Consider the following 20008-nt stretch of genomic DNA (forward strand, 5'->3'; position numbering starts at 1 on the left):
TGGAATGCAGAATGGTTCACTGTCATCGACCTGTGCCATGCATTCTTTTCCATCCCATTGCATCCAGAAAGCAAGTTCCTTTTGAGTTTTGAATTTGACAGTCATATCTATGTCTGGAATCGTGTCCCCCAGGGGTACACCGAAAGTCCATCGATTTTCAACCAGATACTAAAGAAGTGCCTTGAAACCCTAGTGCTGCAGAGAGAGTCTGTTTTGGTGCAGTACATAGATGACCTATTAGTGGCATCTAAAACCCAGACGGACTGTGTCACCGACACAATTGCCTTGCTGAATCACCTAGGAAAAGGAGGACATAAAGTGTCGCCTGACAAGTTACAATTTTGTAAGAACTCAGTGAAGTATCTGGGACACCAGATAGAAAAAGGAATCAGGAAAGTTACTACAGAAAGAATCAAAATAATTAAAGCAATGGAACTGCCCAGAACTCAGAAAGAGGTGAGAATGTTCCTAGGAGTTGTGGGTTACTGCAGACAATGGATTGTAGGATTTGCAGCTCTAGCAAAACCCCTGATAAAAATGACCAAGAAAGGAGTAGAAGACCCCGTCAGTTGGGACAGTGAAAGCATGAACGCTTGGGTAACTTTGAGAAACTGTCTATGTACCGCTCCTGCATTGGGTATGCCTGATTACACTAAGTCCTTTGAGCTATTCCGTGACACGAGAGAGAATTGTGCTCTTTCAGTCCTGACCCAGGAGCACGGATTAGTTAGACGACCGGTGGCCTATTTTTCGGCCACCCTAGATCCGGTGGCTGCTGGATTACCTGGTTGCCTGAAAGCAGTGGCTGCTACCTGCGTCAGTCTGGAACAGAGTGAGAACATTGTCATGGGACATCACGTCACTGTATATGTTCCTCATTCTGTTGTAATCCTACTGACTAGAACTAAGACCCAGTACCTCACACCTAGTCGGCTGACTAAGTATGAGAGAATTTTGATTGGTGCTGAAAATGTAACCATTTCCCGGTGCAATGTCCTAAACCCTGCGACCCTGTTACCTGTTCCTCTGGATGTAGAAATTGAAGAGGGAGGGGAACATAATTGCATCGATTTAACTGAGTTCAGTACTAAGCCCCGTCCTGACATCCGTGAGATAGCTTTACTTGATGGAGACCTTACCGTCTTTGTAGATGGCTCGTGTTTAAGACATGAAAGTGGAAGACTGTGTGCTGCATATGCTGTGGTCACATTGACGGAAACCATAGAAGCATCTTACCTATGCGAAGTGAAATCTGCACAAGTGGCAGAGCTCATTGCGCTAACAAGAGCATGTAAGAGGGGTAAGAACAAAAGAATAACTGTTTACACCGACAGCCAGTACTGTTACGGGGTTGTTCATGACTTCGGCCAATTGTGGTTGCAAAGAGAATTCATGACTTCCTCAGGCACCCCTATCAGAAATGGAAAGGTGGTGCATAACTTACTGGAAGCTATCCAATTGCCCAAAGAATTGGCTGTGGTCAAGTGCGCGGCTCACAAATCTGGAAATGATGATGTGACCGCCGGTAATAGGTACGCTGACCAAATTGCCCAATTTTGCGCCCGATACCAAATGTCCCTCCAAATTGCGTTGTGGGGTGGAACCAGCTGCCAACTTATGTTGTTTGAGAATGTGTCAACGTGGGAAGAATTAAAGGATTTGCAACAGGCAACAGACAGGCAAGAAAAAGGCAGGTGGGCAGCAGATGGATGCAAATTGAGAGATGATGGTGTGGTGGTAAACTCGACTGGGGTGCCTGTACTGCCTGATAGCTTGATAGACCCCATGATCAGAATGATACATGAACCAACACATATGGGAAGGGACGCAATGTGTCGGGTGTTTGACAAGGTGTTCTATAATTCAAAATTCAGGAACCAGGCGGAAAGGCTTTGCCAGAGGTGCCTAGTGTGTCAGCAATTCAATGCAGGAAAAAGGACTGTAGTAGAACAGAGTACTATTGGAAAGGCAGTAGGTCCCTTTGTCAGAATGCAGGCAGACTTTATAACAATGCCTAGGTGTCAAGGGTATAGATACATCTTAGTCATAGTTTGCCTATTCTCCCGGTGGGTGGAGGCCTATCCCGCAAAGAAAAATGATGCCCTAACTACAGCCAAATTATTGCTCAGGGAGTTGATACCTAGGTACGGAATTCCTGAGACAATCGAAACGGACCAAGGTGGGCATTTTGCTAACGATGTCCTAGTAGAACTCTGTAAAGCATTCAAAATGAAGCAAAGACTGCATTGTGCCTACCGTCCAGAGGCTTCTGGGGTAGTGGAGCAAATAAATGGCACCCTGAAATCCAGATTGGCCAAAATGTGTGATTCCACAAAGATGAACTGGATAGAGGCTTTACCCCTTGTGCTGATGAGTTTGAGAAGTATGCCGAACCGAAAAACTGGCCTGAGCCCCCATGAAGTGTTAATGGGAAGAGTGATGCGGCAGGCATGGGTACCCGGACACAAACTGCTAAGCATTTCTGATGATATGGTATTAGAATACTGCAAGCAGCTGGGTGACCAAGTGCGTTCTCTTTCTCAGCAGATTGGAGAGACAGCTGACGAATGGCCAAAGACTCCAGCACATAAACTGCAACCAGGAGATTGGGTGGCGTTAAAGAAACACACCCGGAGCAGTTGCCTGAAACCGAGGTGGGGAAAGCTAAGACAAGTGATCCTCGTCACTACAACTGCTGTAAAGTGTGCTGGTGTACCGAAGTGGATCCACGCCAGCCACACGAAGCGGGTAACTGGAGAAAACGCGACTGGAGCTGAAGGCAGCGCAGCTGAAGAGGCTTCCGAGGAGGAGAGTCCGGAACTAGCTGACATAGAACTGCCGAGCACAAGTCGAGACGTTGAGTGGTTTCCCGCCGACGACCAGGTTCATGATCCAATACGAACCAGGAAATATTCCTACTTAGACAGTGAGTGGGATAGCCCAGGTGAGCTAGAAATAGAAGAAGGAGAAGGTCAGGTCAACGAGAATCACATCACACCTGATCAGGAAATAGGCCAAGTAGTGTCAGATCAAAACATCGAGACTCCTCCTGAAACTCCGGAGTCTGGAGAGGGACAGATAATAATTAGAGCTGACGTTCATGCAGAAGAAAACGAAGAAATCAAAGAGCATGAACAGGAACAGATAGAAATAGACCAACGTGTTCAGGCAACCGAAATAAAATCAACCGGAAATAAAAAGCAAGTACGATTTGAACCTGAACAGGATCAGATTAGGGACCAGGCAGAAGAAATAGATGAAAGACCTGGAACTAGTCAGACAGGTAGGGAAACAGAAGTACCACAACAAAAAGTAAAAAGAGTGCACGAGGAAGGCCAAGTTTCCTCAACTACTGGGAGGCACGGAGGCAGAAGTGCACCCCGATACGTCAAAAGACTGAGGCTCAGACTAAAGACAGTCGAAGAAAAACTGAAAGACCGAAAAAGGACTGAAAGTGAAAGAAAGGCAGCCCGAGGCAAGTCGCTAAGAAAGAGCGACAGAGTAAAGAAGCAGAATCGACTGTATCGGAGCCCTGAATGGACTTACTTGGTGTTGGAGGAAATTGATGAGCCCCACCACAGTGGCAAAAGTGACGAAGAGTCCATCACTGATCGGAGTTCGGACGAAGACCCTCCTTGAGAGAGCCTCGAAGTGAGCCTCTGGTACAAAGAAACGAAGAGGGGTAGCAAAAGCCACCTGTAAGCTAAAATGTCTGATTCGAATGTCTCTGGAAGGTCCAGATTTGGGTGTTGCAAAACCTGTTGTAAAATATGCTTATGTAGTATAGCTATGCTGATAGTGATGTGGATAGGACTAACAGTTTTCCTACCTTTTATGATAAGTAAAAATCCTAACTTGTCCCCTACTGAACCAGAAGCAGTAAACGTAGGGGCCGTACAGACTGCAGAGACACCACGAAGCTTAGAAAGACGTGACAAACAAGTGAGTCTGACACACACACGACCTAATTTAGAAGCATCAGATGAGGATGGACTACACTTTCACAAAATGAGAAACAGGACGCATTTAAATGTTTTTGCTAACTTGTTAGTGCATTACGTAGAAGCTATGGAAATAGAGGACTGTTATGTCTGCATGAAGCTACCAACCTCAGTGGCTGAAGGCGTGACATATCACCATCTACCTTTAACCTATGGAATTTCCTGTAGTATATTAGCTAGCTTGTTTTATAGGAGCACTTTGCAGTACTATTATTCAAATGCTGACGTAGTATTTTCTGAACTTCCCATTCGAGGACACCTGAACCTTGTACATGTTAGGAGTGAGGTGACCCGTTATATGGGAGAATATTTTCTGACTATAGGCAACATAGATTTAGACGAAGCAAGACAAGCTAATCTGACCTGTTCTCTGCAAGAGCAGGAAAAGATGTTCATAAATATGGCAGACAGAAGGAGAGAAAAGTTTCAGAAGAAGGCAAATGACGAAAAGGATAGAGTCCCTAGGTGGGCTGAGCACATGGATAACACCTCGCAAGGCGAAGCTAATCCTGCCTTGTTGTTGGATTTTGAACGAAAAGGGAAACTTTGTATCCATAGGGAAAAGACAGAGTACTATAACAATGTATTCATCGGTTCCAGCGAGTGTGAACATAATTACAAGGTAATTGGAGGTTGGGGTTTCAAAAATGGGTCAGAACCTGTGTTTCCCGGAATATATTATATATGTGGGAACAAGGCTTATTTCAAATTACCGGACCACTGGTATGGAAGCTGCTACTTTGGCATTGTTTTACCGAAAATATACCATGTGAATAATGCAGCTGGAAGCGATGAAGAGACTAATGGCTTAGTGCGTAGTAAACGTGAGAGTGTAGGTGAAATTATAGGTGATATTTTTAGTGCACTGATACCTGGAATGGGGGTAGTTCTGAACACTCATAGAATCTGCAAATTGTCTACAATAGTGGACCGGTTATCAACGGACACTGCTGCTGGATTCCTGATGGTCAATACTGAAATGGTTGCGATCAGATCAATGGTTTTGCAAAACCGCCTTGCTCTTGACACCCTATTAGCAAAAGAGGGCGGAGTCTGTAGAATGCTGAAAGCGCAACATTGTTGCACTTACATTCCTGATAAAAGTATCGAATTAAAACAATATGTGAAGAACATAACTAATTTGGAAAAAGAACTCAAACCATTGGAGGTTGACAGTGCCTGGACGAGACTGACTGGAGGTCTCTCCTCTATAGGTAGTTGGCTTTCTAACCTAGGTAGAAATGTTTTGTGGAAAATACTGATGCCAATAGTTGTAATAGGCGTGGTTGTATTGATCATCTTCATCTGCTGCAAATGCCAGAAATGCAAAAAGAAGTATCAAGTAAATAAGAGGGGGGTGAAGAGAAATATTGATGAACTAGAATTAGAAGAATTGAGGAATGAGATCTACAAAAAGGTGAAAAATCACCACTCTCATAGAGAAGCTGAAAGAAAAATCAACAATAAGTTTGTTGAAATACAAATGAGTGATGTGGATGAATGAAAAAGTTGGCATCTGTTTCCTTTATGTGGTGATGATAGTAAATATCATCAAAGAGGGGATTGATGGAGCAAGGATTCGCACGTAAAGCGCCTTGCTCACATTCAAGAACCTCGCCTAATGTATAATCATATTAATCCAGTTGTTCGTCATTTATTAAGCGTTTTCCCAAACACGCGGGTGTCCCCAGGATGCTTGCTTATATGTCTTTCCCATACTAACGAAGCTTGCACTAAAGAAACGGCTGCTTCGCTGAAATTCAGTCTGCGCATGCGTCGGTCATACCCATGTGATGTGACGCACTCGCATTCTGGAGGGAATCTATTGCACATGCGCACTGTTGCAAACATGGCCGCTTGTCTTTTACCACGCTCCGTGCTTGCTACAGCTGCTTCAGCCTATCTGTCTTTTCGCACTAAACTGTAATGCTATAGTTATTATAAAGTAAGGGATGTTTAGAATGTTATCATGGTATACAGTGTGATCATTTTATATGTGATTTTAATTTGTTCTCGCTTACTTTTCATGTACCGCGTCTCTGGGCCTGGGAAATTCGGGAGCGGAGCCATACTTGAGGCTCTACTGGGCTCCGACATGTGACCAGGGAGAAACTCTACTGCGCAGAAGCTGAAACAAGCCAGCTGGCTCCTGAAGCACAATGCGCCTGAGAAACTCTCTGGGAAGACCAAATCTCACCTTGGAAGAAGCAATTCTGTTGCTACCTATTATGAACTTTACTGTACTGCTGTATTCTTATGCATGGGAACGTGAACCCAAGGGGCGGGTAGGAAAATTTTTATATTTAGGATGGGAAAGTTGAATTCTAGGGGGTGGTAATGACCGCATCGCCTCTCCTGACCAATCATAATGTGAGAAACTGTCACTTGCAACAATAGTGGGTGGTCTGAGAGACCCCAAAACAGTATAACTGACCCGGTTTTCCATGGAAAAATTGTCCGACTTGTCCGAGTAGCAGACCTGTCACTGACCCTACGAACTCTATAGGTGCTCAATCTGAGAGTGCTGCGGAGCACTCTGTCCATACTTTCCACAAACTCCTAAGGGGTGGAAATAATCCTAAGTGCTGGCGAAGCACTTTGCTGGGGAAATTCGAAAACCCAATCGGGGTTGCTGGCGGATTACTTGCAGGAGAGGGGTAACGCAGGCGTTGCTGTCCGAAGCTGTAGGTGTTGGTCGTACCCTGGGAGGCCCAGTCTTGACCCAAACCTGAGGGGTATCCTGTCCTGAACTGTCCTTGGGCTGTACCTGCTCGCATTCTGGTATTCCAAATCCTTGAGGGTCCTTGTCCCCGTCTTTCCAAACTGACCCGTGGCCAGGGTTAGTCCTCACTCCTATTTAGGTAAATATAAACAGTGGGTTTGCGTTTTCTCATAGTCTTCTCTCACTTAGACTCATATCTTTTTCTCTTTCTTAAGGGAATATTCTTGACTTTGATATTTGTTTCTGAAATGCCAAATCATATATGTTTTGCTTATTAGATTTGTTCCACATCTCTCCCTACCTTTAGTACAGCACTAAACTGTTGAATTTATTAGTATGTTCCAATTTTTCCCTTTCCTTTAGTACGATTGCGGTGAACTTAGCAAGAATAGTCTAAAAGAACTTAGGTTAAGTACATGTTTTAGGTCCCATTCATATCCTATGTCCTAGTATAAAGTTGCAGTGACTAGTTCTGTTCTAAACTCCTACCTTTAGTCTTCCCATATACTCAAATGGTCTTAGCTTAAAATTCATAGTTACCTAGTGGGTTTGATCTTAATGATTGACGTGTTACTCTGCATATCGCTTATTGCCTTGGCATATTTTCTTTGAACTTCTATATAAAACCTTTAACATCATCAGGTGTCTGTGGTCATTTTACAGAAATTGTGGATAAGTATGTTCTGATTTATAAAGGGTATTTTTCCTAGGTCCCCTGTCTACTATTCCCTGATAGCTCCAGATCTGTCATAAGTAATGTGCCTGTGGTAAGTCGGGTACATGGTAAGCAGAGGTGTGAAGCCAAACCTTAATTGCTCATAGAAGCGTGCAGGAGGAGAAAAAGAAATCACACCCGGTTCACCCAAATGTCAGTGTTGTATTGAATGCATGATGCAAAATAAGTATATAAGCTATGTACTGTTAATAAAATGTAGCGCGCTCTATCCCTTCTGACACCCTGTGTGGTGTTCGGAACATGATAATTTGGTCTTGACCATTCCTTTTTAAGGAATAAAACCCCTAAGAACTCTAACACCACGGACTCTGTTTTCTTTTGGCTAGGCTCTGGTCGGGATCCTCCGCACTCCTCACCGCCTCGTCTGGGTACTGATCGCAGTCTTCGTCACCTCCGTGGGTCAGAGGGAGATGCAGGAAATCCTGCCGATACGCGTATGTTCCGGCTAACTGACGGCAGGGGACATAGGTTGCAACGCACCAACCGGCGCGTGAGGTGGGGGAGGGGTCCCTGTTCGGGCGCCAAAATGATGTAAATAAATAATTTACTCTTAATTTCTATGCAGGTAAGTACTTAATCAATAATAACTCAATCGGAAATGAAAGAAAACAGAGTCCGTGGTGTTAGAGTTCTTAGGGGTTTTATTCCTTAAAAAGGAATGGTCAAGACCAAATTATCATGTTCCGAACACCACACAGGGTGTCAGAAGGGATAGAGCGCGCTACATTTTATTAACAGTACATAGCTTATATATTTATTTACATCATTTTGGCGCACGAATAGGGACTACTGATGGATAGATGGAGAGGCTTAAGTACCAAATTAATTCAAATAATTCTAGAACAACGACATAGATATGATACCTTTGTAAGCTCTGAATATGTTCCCGCCCCACCTCTAGAAAGGAAAATGTACCACATGCAATGCGGGGGTAGTATTGAAAGTCAGAACCCCTTACGAGAAGTGCACCCTGTTATGGGTGAGGATAAAACCTTGAAACGCGTGTATGTACACACGCCTCTGACTAAATTAGAACTGTTAGAAATGAAGAAACTAGTACCATGCCATGATAAAGACCCTGCAGGTTTTCATAGAGAGCTTAAAGACATGTTACTAATGGGGGATTACACGTATGATGATATCATGAAGATGTTAAAGGTACTATTACCCACGGGTATCTTCGAGAAATTAAAGGAAAAGGAATGGGAGGTGGGAGACACAAAGATTGCCTGGGCAGAAATAGAGGACGAAGAAAAGAAACGGGTCCCAGGGTTAGGCCTTGGGGACAAAACCAAAGCGTTACCAGGTTTGATAGTACAGGTCCTGCCCAGATTATTGACAACTAGAAAGGAAGATTGGGACGCCATCTCGTCCTGTAAACAGAAACATGATGAAGATACTAGTGACTTCTATTCAAGATTCGAGAAATGTTTCATTATTAATAGTGGCCTCCAGCCAAGTAGCGAGTCGTACCCGCATCTTTTTGTATCAAAGTTAGTCGAGAATTCCCTACCGTTAGTTAAAAACCGTGTATACAAGGTTGAGAGTACATGGCAAGCAAATACGCCATCACAGATGTTACAAATGTTACAATATCATCAGAACAGAATCAGAGAAGAACAAGATCAGGAACAAAAACGCATGAAAGACACAAAGATGAAAATGTTAGTAGCTCAGACGGTCCCATCCGACGGTCACAGAAAGGGTACGACCCAGACCAGTCACACTGCAGCTCCCGTTAAAGGGACATGCAATTATTGCAAGCAGCCAGGTCACTACGTACACGAATGCCCAGTCCTGAAACATAACATAGCGACAGGTAAAACTAAGGAAAGACCGCATCCGCCTAGACAAGACCATAACCAGCATCAATCTTCACAGAATACACAGAGTACACAGCCTATGCATGCTTCCTCGACTCCAGCACAGACCGTAGCAGTACCACAGCCACAGCCCATTGCTGCAACTCAGCAAGTTTCACAGCAGATGTACCAGTATGCCCAGTCCGCTTACCCCGAACATTCACGATATACATGAAACAGCCTAGAGAGGGAAGGTGGCTTGCCTCTTATTGAGATTCCTGTAGATCAAGAAGGTCCTTATGTACACAGTCAAGTATTGGGAAAAGACAGAAAGTTTTTAATTGACACAGGGGCAAGTCGCACTACAATCAGTCATGATGAAGTTCCAGGGGCACCCCTCTCAGGCTCACAGAATGTTTCCCTGGGTTTTTCAGGACAGCCTATTGTAAATGAGGTATCAGAACCAGTTCCCCTGGCTGTGGGTCCATTATCACGTGTTACAGACCTGTTACTCACGAAATCATGTCCAGAAAATCTGTTAGGAATTAAAACATTGAAGGCTCTAGGAGCTATAATATGCTGTTCCCCGGAGGGGGTTAGACTCTTTCTGCGGGATTTCAAGGGTCATTATGTTTTGCGAGAATTCGATGTCAGATTGAAAAATGTACCAGATTACTTGTGGGCAAAAGGCCCAACTGATGTAGGCTGCATGCATATCACCCCATACCGTGTTACACTCAAAACAGGTGTTGTATTACCCCGAATCAGACAATACAAGTTACCACCCGATGCTGTAGTGGCTTTACTGAAAATCATTGACGAGCTCATTGCCCAAGGAGTGGTCGTCGAGACCGACTCCAATATCTGTAATTCACCCATCATTCCGATTCTTAAACGTACAGATCCCAATGCACCGCCAGTATATCGGCTGGTGATTGATCTTCGAGAATTAAATAAATGCATTATTCCACAGTATTCTGTGGTCCCCGACATCTCATCCCTATTGACTGCCATTGATTCAGAAGCAACGTTCTTTACAGTAATTGATCTCAAGAACGCCTTCTTCAGCGTGCCTATTGATCCAGAGAGCCAATATCTCTTCGGATTCAGTTTAAATGGACGCAGTTTCAAATTTTCGCGCGCACCTCAAGGATTCACAGAAAGCCCCAGCATCTATAGTCAAGCACTGAAAAGACAACTAGATTGCATTCAAATGCCAGTTAACACCGCTTTACTGCAATACGTCGATGATCTGCTGATCACCGCACGAAGTGAGCCCGAATGTGAAGAAGCATCATTGACAGTTTTACATTTCCTGGCCGACAAGGGGCACAAGGTGTCTCCTTCGAAGCTACAATTCTGTGTTCAGCAAGTTGTGTACTTGGGTCACTTGCTGTCCAAAGTGGGGAGACAGCTCACTCCCGATCGCATTCAGTTAATTGTAAATATGCCGCAACCCCAGACACAAAAGGAAGTGCGGGCCTTCATAGGCCTCACCTCGTACTGCAGACAATGGATTCCCCAGTATGCATTTCTAGCTAAACCACTCATTCAGTTAACGACACAGGAGGCAGCAACTTCGACTGCCCTCCCTTGGACTCAGGAACACACACAAGCTTTTGAAGAATTAAAGAAAGCCTTATGTCAAGCACCAGTTTTAGCGACACCATGTTACAGCAAACCGTTTACACTTTTCGTTACAGAACGTGATGGTACAGCGTTGTCTGTCCTCACCCAAGATCAAGCAGGTTCACATAAGCCTTGCGCTTATTTTTCAAGTACATTGGATTCAGTAGCCCAGGCACTCCCTGCGTGCTTAAAGTCTGTAGCAGCAACAGCGTTAGCAATCCGACAGAGTGATTCAATTGTTTTAGGTCATCAGTTAACAGTTCAAGTACCACATTCTGTAGAGGTTTTGTTAAACAGAACCCAGACTCAACACTTGACTATAGCACGACTGACAGGTTATGAATTAACACTATTCCAGCCACACATAGAAATCAGACGCTGCAGCATCCTGAACCCCGCAACACTGTTACCAACAGTTATGATGGATCCAGCCCCACATGATTGTATAGAAATCATTAATGCAGTAACAAAGCCTAGACGAGATTTAACAGATGTTCCATTGACAAATCCAGACCTGACACTTTATGTGGACGGTTCATGCATGAGAACAAGTACAGGAGAATTAGTGGCCGCGTATGCCGTGACCACTGAAACTGAAGTTAAAGAAACACATCGTATTGACACACTGTCTGCTCAAGCAGCAGAGCTCATCGCTATGACCCGAGCTTGTATTCTAGCCAAAAACAGAAATGTTAACATATACACAGATTCACGTTATGCATTCGGAGTTGTACACGACTTCGGAGTCCTCTGGCAAGAACGAGGTTTCCTGACCTCTCATGGGGCCAAGATTCAACACGGTCCCCTCATTCAAGCACTGTTAGAAGCAATACATTTGCCTTCGGGCATATCAGTCATGAAGTGTAAAGCACATACTAAAGTTACAGATTCTGTGTCCCAGGGTAACGACCTGGCAGACCAGACAGCAAAACATACAGCACTGACTCACACCCAGATTACTGATGTGACAAAGACAATAGTACCGACAAAGTGTATGACAGTTAGAGATCCCGCCCTAGACGTAATTGATATCCAGACACATGCTACTCCAGATGAAATAAAGAAATGGACTGAACTAGGAGGGATTCAGACAGATCAAGGTTGGATAACGAAGGAAAAATCTATATGGTTTCTCCCTGACTCAATGGTTCAAGTCATGATAAATACAGCACATAGCCCGGCACATCTAGGAGAGAAAGCGATGTTAGACAGTCTACAGAATCTCTGGTACAACAAACACTTACGAGCAGCAGCAAAACAGAAAGTGCGTACTTGCATGATCTGTTGTCAGTTCAATCCAGGTAAAAGCGTCCCTGTAGAGCAAGGTGGATTTCATCCTCCCGATCACCCTTTTGAAGTCCTCCAGATGGATTATATCCAGATGGACCGCTGTCGAGGTTTTAAATATGTTCTCGTAGTTGTCTGTGCTCTGTCCCGCTGGACCGAAGCATACCCAGTATCAGATTACACTGCTCCGACCACTGCCAAGCAGCTGGTTCGTGAATTCTTCCCACGATACGGCTTGCCTCGTGTCGTATACTCAGATAACGGTCAGCCATTCTCATCCGCATTAATGAAAGAAGTTTCCCTACTGCTAGGATACCAGTGGAAGTTCCATTGTGTCCGACATCCCGAAGCAGCAGGCCTTGTAGAAAGGCATAATCAGACACTAAAATTACGTCTTGCAAAGATCTGTCAGGACAAAGGGGTCGACTGGATAGTCGCCCTGCCCGTGGCACTATTCTACATGAGAATGGTCGCCCACTCGAGATCAGGGCTATCCCCGTACGAAGTGGTCTTTGGCAGACCACCGAATATGTGGGGGACGCCCATTTCGAAGAAAATCACTGATGTTGATTGCAATATGTTGACAGATTACCTTGCCTCCTTGATGTCTGCACTCCAATCATGTCGTTCACAGGTTCCCGCAGCTTTCCCTGACAACACTGATGTAAAGCCGCACGAGGTCCGTCCTGGGGATCTGGTACTCGTCCGCAATTTCGACCGGAAAAGTCCGCTGGAGCCCCGCTGGAAGTCCCCGAAGACCGTTCTTCTCACCACGAGGACCGCCGTGAAGATAGAGGGGAGAAAGGGGTGGGTCCACACGAGTCACATCAAGCTTTGCAATGAACTAAAAAACGAACTAAAACAGGACTCTGACTCGTCCACCCCCACCAAAGACTGTATAAAACCAAGTGACTTTACCGTTACCGAACGAGAAAAGACTCCCCAAGAACAATATCGTATGAAACTCCGATCTAGCAAGTCAGACAGTTTAATTGTTTAAGTCCTCCCCTAGGTGAATCGGTTAAATAGTTTCTGACATGTATCCCCTAGATCGAGATAGAGAGAGAGAGAGAGAAGCAAAGAAACGTACATACTGCAAATCACTGCGTAGTCACTGTATAGTGACGTTGTTAATAATGTTTTTCTTAAGTGTTCTAATTATTATTGCCAGCATTCTGCTACCCATTTATTGGCCTATTTTCAGGCGTGAACAATCTGCTTACAATGTCTCTGCTGAACACACTTTTAGTGAATTACCTGCACATGAACTCTCTTACAGACTTGCGCTGCGTAACAACACATTCATTAGTATGTTACACCACTCCCATCAGACAAATAATGCTACAGACTGCTGGATATGTGGCCGACTCCCTCCCTACCAGAATTACAAGGGAGCTCTGCCCCTCTTTCCGTACCCGTTCACTCACAATGGCTCCTGTGGTGCATGGTTTAAAATAATTAATTCCTTAGATCCTGATATTGCTGTTTTCGATGGAGGCTGGGTTTGGGGAAACTTGAACTCAGTTCTGTTAGATGTCTGTTACCCTGACAAGGAGGGACTCCCCACTCGAATAGGAACTGATCTAGAAAATGAAGTATATGGATTAGGTAACTACACAATTAGTCTCATGATCCTTACTGTTGAATCCGAAGCCGCTCCAGTTCTGCCCCATATGTTAGTATTACCAGTCACAGGTGAATTGTGTGTCCGAAAGAAAGGTTCAGTACACGTAGGTCATAGTAAATGCACTACTGTGGTCGAATTCAGTGATCAGGGTAAATCGTCTTTCAAAGCTATCAGTCACTCTTATTTTGTTTGTGGTCATACCGCATACATACGTTTGCCTCCAGACTGGGATGGTACCTGTTATATTGCATTCCTTCTGCCACCTGTTTTTCTAGCTCCCCCTGATTACCATAGAAATACGAATCTAGTCAAGAATAGATCCAGAAGAGATATCCCACTTGTTGACTACACAGAAACGGCATGGGAACAGTACACTGATTTCAATAAAGGATTCTTTTTCTTTCTAGGACCTGTCCAAAACAGTAAATTAATACGTAGATTAACTAGAACACTTGAAGCAGTAGTACATGAAACTGCCTCCGCCTTAGGTAACTTAACAGAGGAGCAATCTGCTATGCGGGTTGTTGTCCTTCAAAATCGTCTTGTTATTGACGTCATCTTGGCAGATAGAGGTGGAGCCTGTAAGGTCATCGGGTCAAGTTGCTGCGTTTTCATCCCACAAAATGCACCATCTGTCTATCAAGCTATTACCCGTCTGCATAAAATTGCAAATCAAATACATCAGAATCCAGGCACCTGGACTTGGTCTGGTTGGTTCTGGACAACGTTAACAGCTTGGGGATGGAAGATCCTATCCTTCCTAGGCATTGGCCTAGTCATAGTATTCAGTTGCTGCCTGTGTTTACAATGTGGACCGGCAATATGTGGACTGTGTGCCACTTCCTGCATTGAACATTCCAGTTGTCTCTCAAATCGTCAAAGAAAAAAAGATGAACATATAATGTTACAAGAACAAACTGATCGATTCATGAGGATCGATATATCATGAAGGGTCCGTAGGGAACAAGGAGGGAATGAGGAAATATAAATTTTATGGTCAAGTTGTGTTCCCTAGCGAGTACCCCACCGTCTCCATGTACGAGTTAAAGTGCATGTAACTTCCCTCCTGTGTCAGCTATGAAGACGCAAATACATTTGCGTCCAACGTTAACATGTCCTCTTTCAGACCCACCATGAATGGGTTGAGTGGTCCGTTCCTAAGTATGCTATGCCAACGTCTTTTTGTAGTGTACTCCTACGTTTTTCAGCTCTGGCTGAAGTAGGCCCTGAATCTCTGCCACCGAACCTCTTTTCTGGCTTCTGACTCCGAGAATCTCTGCCCAGGCAGCCCCTGTACTCGTGAACTCTGACTTACTTTCAGCGCGGCCCCTCGCGCTCGGCTCAGCCTGCTGCCTGCCAAGATTGACTATAACCTTCGAGTTATCTGTTTCCCTCCCCGAAAATACATTCCTGCCTGCTAGCTCCAGTAAACATCCTTCCTCAGCTGCAGGGCCAAAGGGCCGACCTGTCTCTATGCAACTAATTCAAGTAATTCATAGCTTCTGTTGCCATGCTCCCCTGGAAGGCCCCGTGCCCCACGCTTCTCTTACAGACATTCAGGCGCTTATACATGCACTCACAGTCAGTATAGAATAGCTTCTGCCCCAGAGACCTTTCCGCCCAGATAGCTTAGTTCCTAAACATCAGATATCAGATATGATAGAAGCACAAGTTGATCTGACATGCCAGACTTCTGTCTCTTTCCGTCAGTGCAAATGTCAAGTCCCCAGCACCCTCCGACTCCATGTCATGCACACGTCATGCAGCTGCGCGCGCATCCAAGTTTCCGATTTCTGCTGACATTGCAACATTTTCTGTTAGTGCCACCCCTTTGGTGACACCTACCTGTGACGTTTCTAGAACACACCTCTAGTTCACGCCTCTTGATTACGCACATGTACCACGTGTATACTGTTATCTTGTCTTCTCTCTGCTGTTACGCCTTCTATACTGTTTCCAATGATGCAAAATAAGTATATAAGCTATGTACTGTTAATAAAATGTAGCGCGCTCTATCCCTTCTGACACCCTGTGTGGTGTTCGGAACATGATAATTTGGTCTTGACCATTCCTTTTTAAGGAATAAAACCCCTAAGAACTCTAACACCACGGACTCTGTTTTCTTTCATTTCCGATTGAGTTATTATTGATTAAGTACTTACCTGCATAGAAATTAAGAGTAAATTATTTATTTACATCACTGGGACCCCAAGGAACCAACCAAGGTGGGTAAGTAGGGACCCCACGGAGGACGGGTGCAGTGTGAGAACCAGACCGCGTGCTACATACAATTCAATGGGAGAGTCACGGATGCAGTTTTAGAGTTTAAGGACCCTCCCCAGTGGATTACGAAGAAACCCTTTACAACATAGAAGGTTGAAGAGCCACCCCACCTGTGGATACTGAAGTACCAGAGTTACCTATCCCAAGGAAGCCGGGTGCATAGGGTCGAAGTGGCATTGGAAACAGCCATAGTTCTCAATGGGAGTCTTCAAAGAAATGCCACTACTGGAAAGAAAAAAAGTGTCCGGTGGAACCCTCAGGTGGTTTCTTAAAGGAAGGAACCTGAAAGCAGAGGGGACAGAGTCTGGGTCACACAGGAGTGACCAGGGGCTCGGTAGAGGAATGCCCACTGATGTCGGGTACTTCAGCTGCGGAAATGAAGACCTCTGCAGCCACAGGTACCAGGAGATGTCAAAGATGACCAGGAGCTGGATACGAGATGTCCCATAAAGGATGTCGAGTGCTGAGGGGTTGGTGTCCGGCGGGAGCTCCAACAAGCCTTGGCAGTGGCAACTCACGAAGAAGGTTGAGGAAGGTCACGATCTGGCTCAGCAAGGGCCAGGCAATTGACCACAGAAAGGGGAGTCAGGGCAGGCCTGCAGCAAGTAGGGTAGGCCCAGAAACTCAGTGTTGTCCCCCAAATAAGGCACAGGAGTCGCAAGGGGACCTCTAGCAGTTTCACTAAGTCACAGCTTGCAGAGCACATATTACAAGGAGGCTAAAGTCCTTTGTATGAAATGTGTGCAGAGGTTGGGTCTATCAATAGCCCAATGCACTTAGTTGGGGAATGCCAACAAGCATATGCAATTGTAAATTTACAGAGTGCACATTGGTTCGGGTTCTGCGGTCCCCACAAGGGATACTGGTGTCAAACTCCATGACAAGGGTAGCTCAACCTCAAGGAATGTAGGAACCCACCTCCTGTGTTGCTGGAGCCTTTGGGAGTCCAGAGGATCTTAGGATCAGCAGGCCGGTCAGTTGCATTATGGTGCCTGCGAATGCAGGGGAGTGACTCCTTCAACCCATGGGAGATACTTTGGATGTCCTTGATGCTCCATAGGTCCTGCACGGAGCCTGTACGGTGCACAGGCACTTACATTGCTTAGGAAGGACAGGGAGACAAAGTTAGGCCCAGTTGAAGTCCAGCAAATTCCAGAGAGTCCAGACGGTTGAAGTTCTGTGGTTTCTTGATCAGGATCTTGTCCACATCAATTCTAGAGTCCTACAACCAGGAAAGCCCTTTTGTACCCACAATAGAGGGTTGGACAGATTTATGAGACCCTCCCAGGGGAGAGTCAGGACACTGGGGAGGATACTCCCATGTCCTTTGTCCAGTTTTGTGCCAGAGCAGGAGCCAACAGCTCCCAGGACTACTTTGAACTGGACTATGCCCAGGGACACCAAGTGTGCCCCAGATGCAGACTTTCATGCACTTTGGAAGTGCACCCACCCAGCCTCAATACACTAAATCCTGTCCGGGAGGTGGTCACACCTCCCTGTGACAGGATGCCTATTGACCTGCCTTCCCCTACTCTAGCTTGGCTCAGTAGGAGGGCAGAAATGTGTCTCTGCTCGGCAGCAACCACTTTGTGCTGCCCGGGTCGAGAAGGCTAGTATTGGAAAGACCAGTGACCCCACAAAGCTCACTTCAGAAGGGTGTAATCATACCCCCCACACCGGTTACCGGTGTGGAGGTATGATTCCAAGGTGTTTGATACCAAACACATGTTTTGTTGCAGCCGTTTTCGAGATAACATTATTTTCATGAGCATTTAATGCACCTCTACCTATATGTCTGGCTGTGTCACCGACAACCTGGGAGAATGGTCTCCGAAGGCTGCACCATCTCACATAAAACCCAGCACCCTGCCTTCAGAATTGTCAATGCCAGCTATAGGCAGACCCTTCAGGATTTCGCGATTTCGCGATTTGCAAAAAAATCGCGAAATCGGCAGTTTTGTAAAAATGCCACGATTTTTACAAAACTGCCTGCGATATTTGGAAGGTTGGGCACCTCTTGGAAGGAGGCCCCTTTTAGGTGTCTGTGTTAACAGGACAGCTGTCTGCTGATGCATGCAAAGGCCTAACACATTGGCAACACATATTGACATTGCAGATAAACGTTTCAACAATGTCTGTCTAATGTTTCAGGAGCGGGGGTGGTCTCTTTTTTGCAGATCTCGCCCGATCTGCTGGAATGTCGGCCCCACGTGTGTATTCCTGCACATTGCCCTCGTGGGGAGCAGGGGGCGGCTTCACTCTTAGAAGTAACCCTGCCCCTCCTACCAGTGGTGAATATCTGAGCATCCTGTGGGGGAGCAGGCGAAGGAGGTGAGGGGGGCTGATGTAACCAGCAACATCTGCGGGAATTTAAATGAAGAGTAAACTGTGAGGGACAGAAAGATACGTGGCTTGGAGAGGGGGGAGCTGCAAATGAGACGTGAGGATGAGGATTGGAATTGGAAGAGGAAGAGAGGGAGCTGGAGAAAGAGGGAAGGGGCACGAACGGGGTAGGGCTGGATGATGTAGAGACTAGGAGAAGAGAGATTGGAGGGCGAAAGGTGAAGAGACAAGAAGGGGAGAGAAGTGTGAGATGTGAAGGAAGAGTGAAGGAGCTAGAAAGGGGAAGGTTGGAAAGAAATGGAAGGTGTGAGTTGGTGAGGGTGGGAAGGAAGATAGAGATGGCAAAGGAGAGATGAGATAGAAGAATTTGGTGTGCGAAAGGAGGCCAAGGCTAAAGAGGGGAGGGAAGGGAGAGGCCTTGAGTGGGGCAGAACAAGAATGAGATGGGGAAAAGAGGAGCAGGAGAGATGGGAGAAGAAGGGAGAAAGAGTACAAGATGTAGAGCGTGGTGGGACAGGAGAATAGAGATGTGAGGAGAATAAGTAAATGGTTCCCCAAGCAGAAATGGAGGGGAGTGGTGAGAGCTTGAGAGCTGAAGTGGGGGAGGGAGGCAAAGAGGAGAGAAGAGGAGGAGAGGTGGGGAGATGAAATATAAACGAGAGACACAGATAGAAGAGATGGGAAGACAAAGGAGAAGTGCGGGTAGTGAAGGTGCGAGAGAGGCAGGAAGGACAAACTGAAAGCAGGAAGGAAAGGCATGAAAGGACCAGCCATGCAATGAAATGAACCGAGGCAGAAAATTGGAGTGAAAAAGTGAAAATAACTACGAAGAAGAGAACAGAGCATGTAAGGAGGAAAGAGAATTTGAAAGAGAATGATGAGAAGCACTGGAGTGGGAATTATAGGGATGAGAAGTGATGGAAGCAAGAACAAAACTGAAAACGAGAAAAGAGAAAGGGGAGGAAGGAAATAAAGAAAAGAGAAAGGGATGGGGCAATAAAAACGGAGTAAAGGTAGAGGAGCAACAAGGATTGAGAAAAATAACTGAAAAGAAAGAAAATGAAGAGAGAGAGTAGGAATGAGTCCATGATTGAAATGGAAATAACAGAATTATTTTTGGTCTGTGTTGAAAGTACTGCTGTCTGCGATGTCGTTATGTGTGCCTTATTAGATAGGCCTTTGCAGGCATCAGGGTGTAAATGCTCATGCTCACAAAATTCCAAGGAAAGGGAAGACGGGCGGTGGCTATTAAACCTTGTTGCTGCATGACAAAAGGTTTCCTGTCTGTGCAGAATGCACTGTTCAAAGTAACCGACAAGAAAACTACAATTCTCAGGCTACATGAACTATCAATTTCTGTGGAGATGGCAACAAGTGCTGGAAAGTAGGGGGAACCCACCTGATCTCTCTTCCGGCAGCTAATTTCCCAGAGAAAAATGCGGTCTGATAATTCAGCAGCGCCTGCAAGCTGTTTGTATTCGGCTGGGTGCAGCAACGTGCAGGCAGTAGTAGGGCTTTCTTAGTTCAACACTCAGCTGGGAGCAAAAGTTATCTTACCTCTATTAAAATCCCCTCGAA

Source organism: Lissotriton vulgaris, chromosome 8 (genome assembly GCF_964263255.1).
Source record: "Lissotriton vulgaris chromosome 8, aLisVul1.2, whole genome shotgun sequence".
Lineage (NCBI taxonomy): Eukaryota > Metazoa > Chordata > Amphibia > Caudata > Salamandridae > Lissotriton > Lissotriton vulgaris.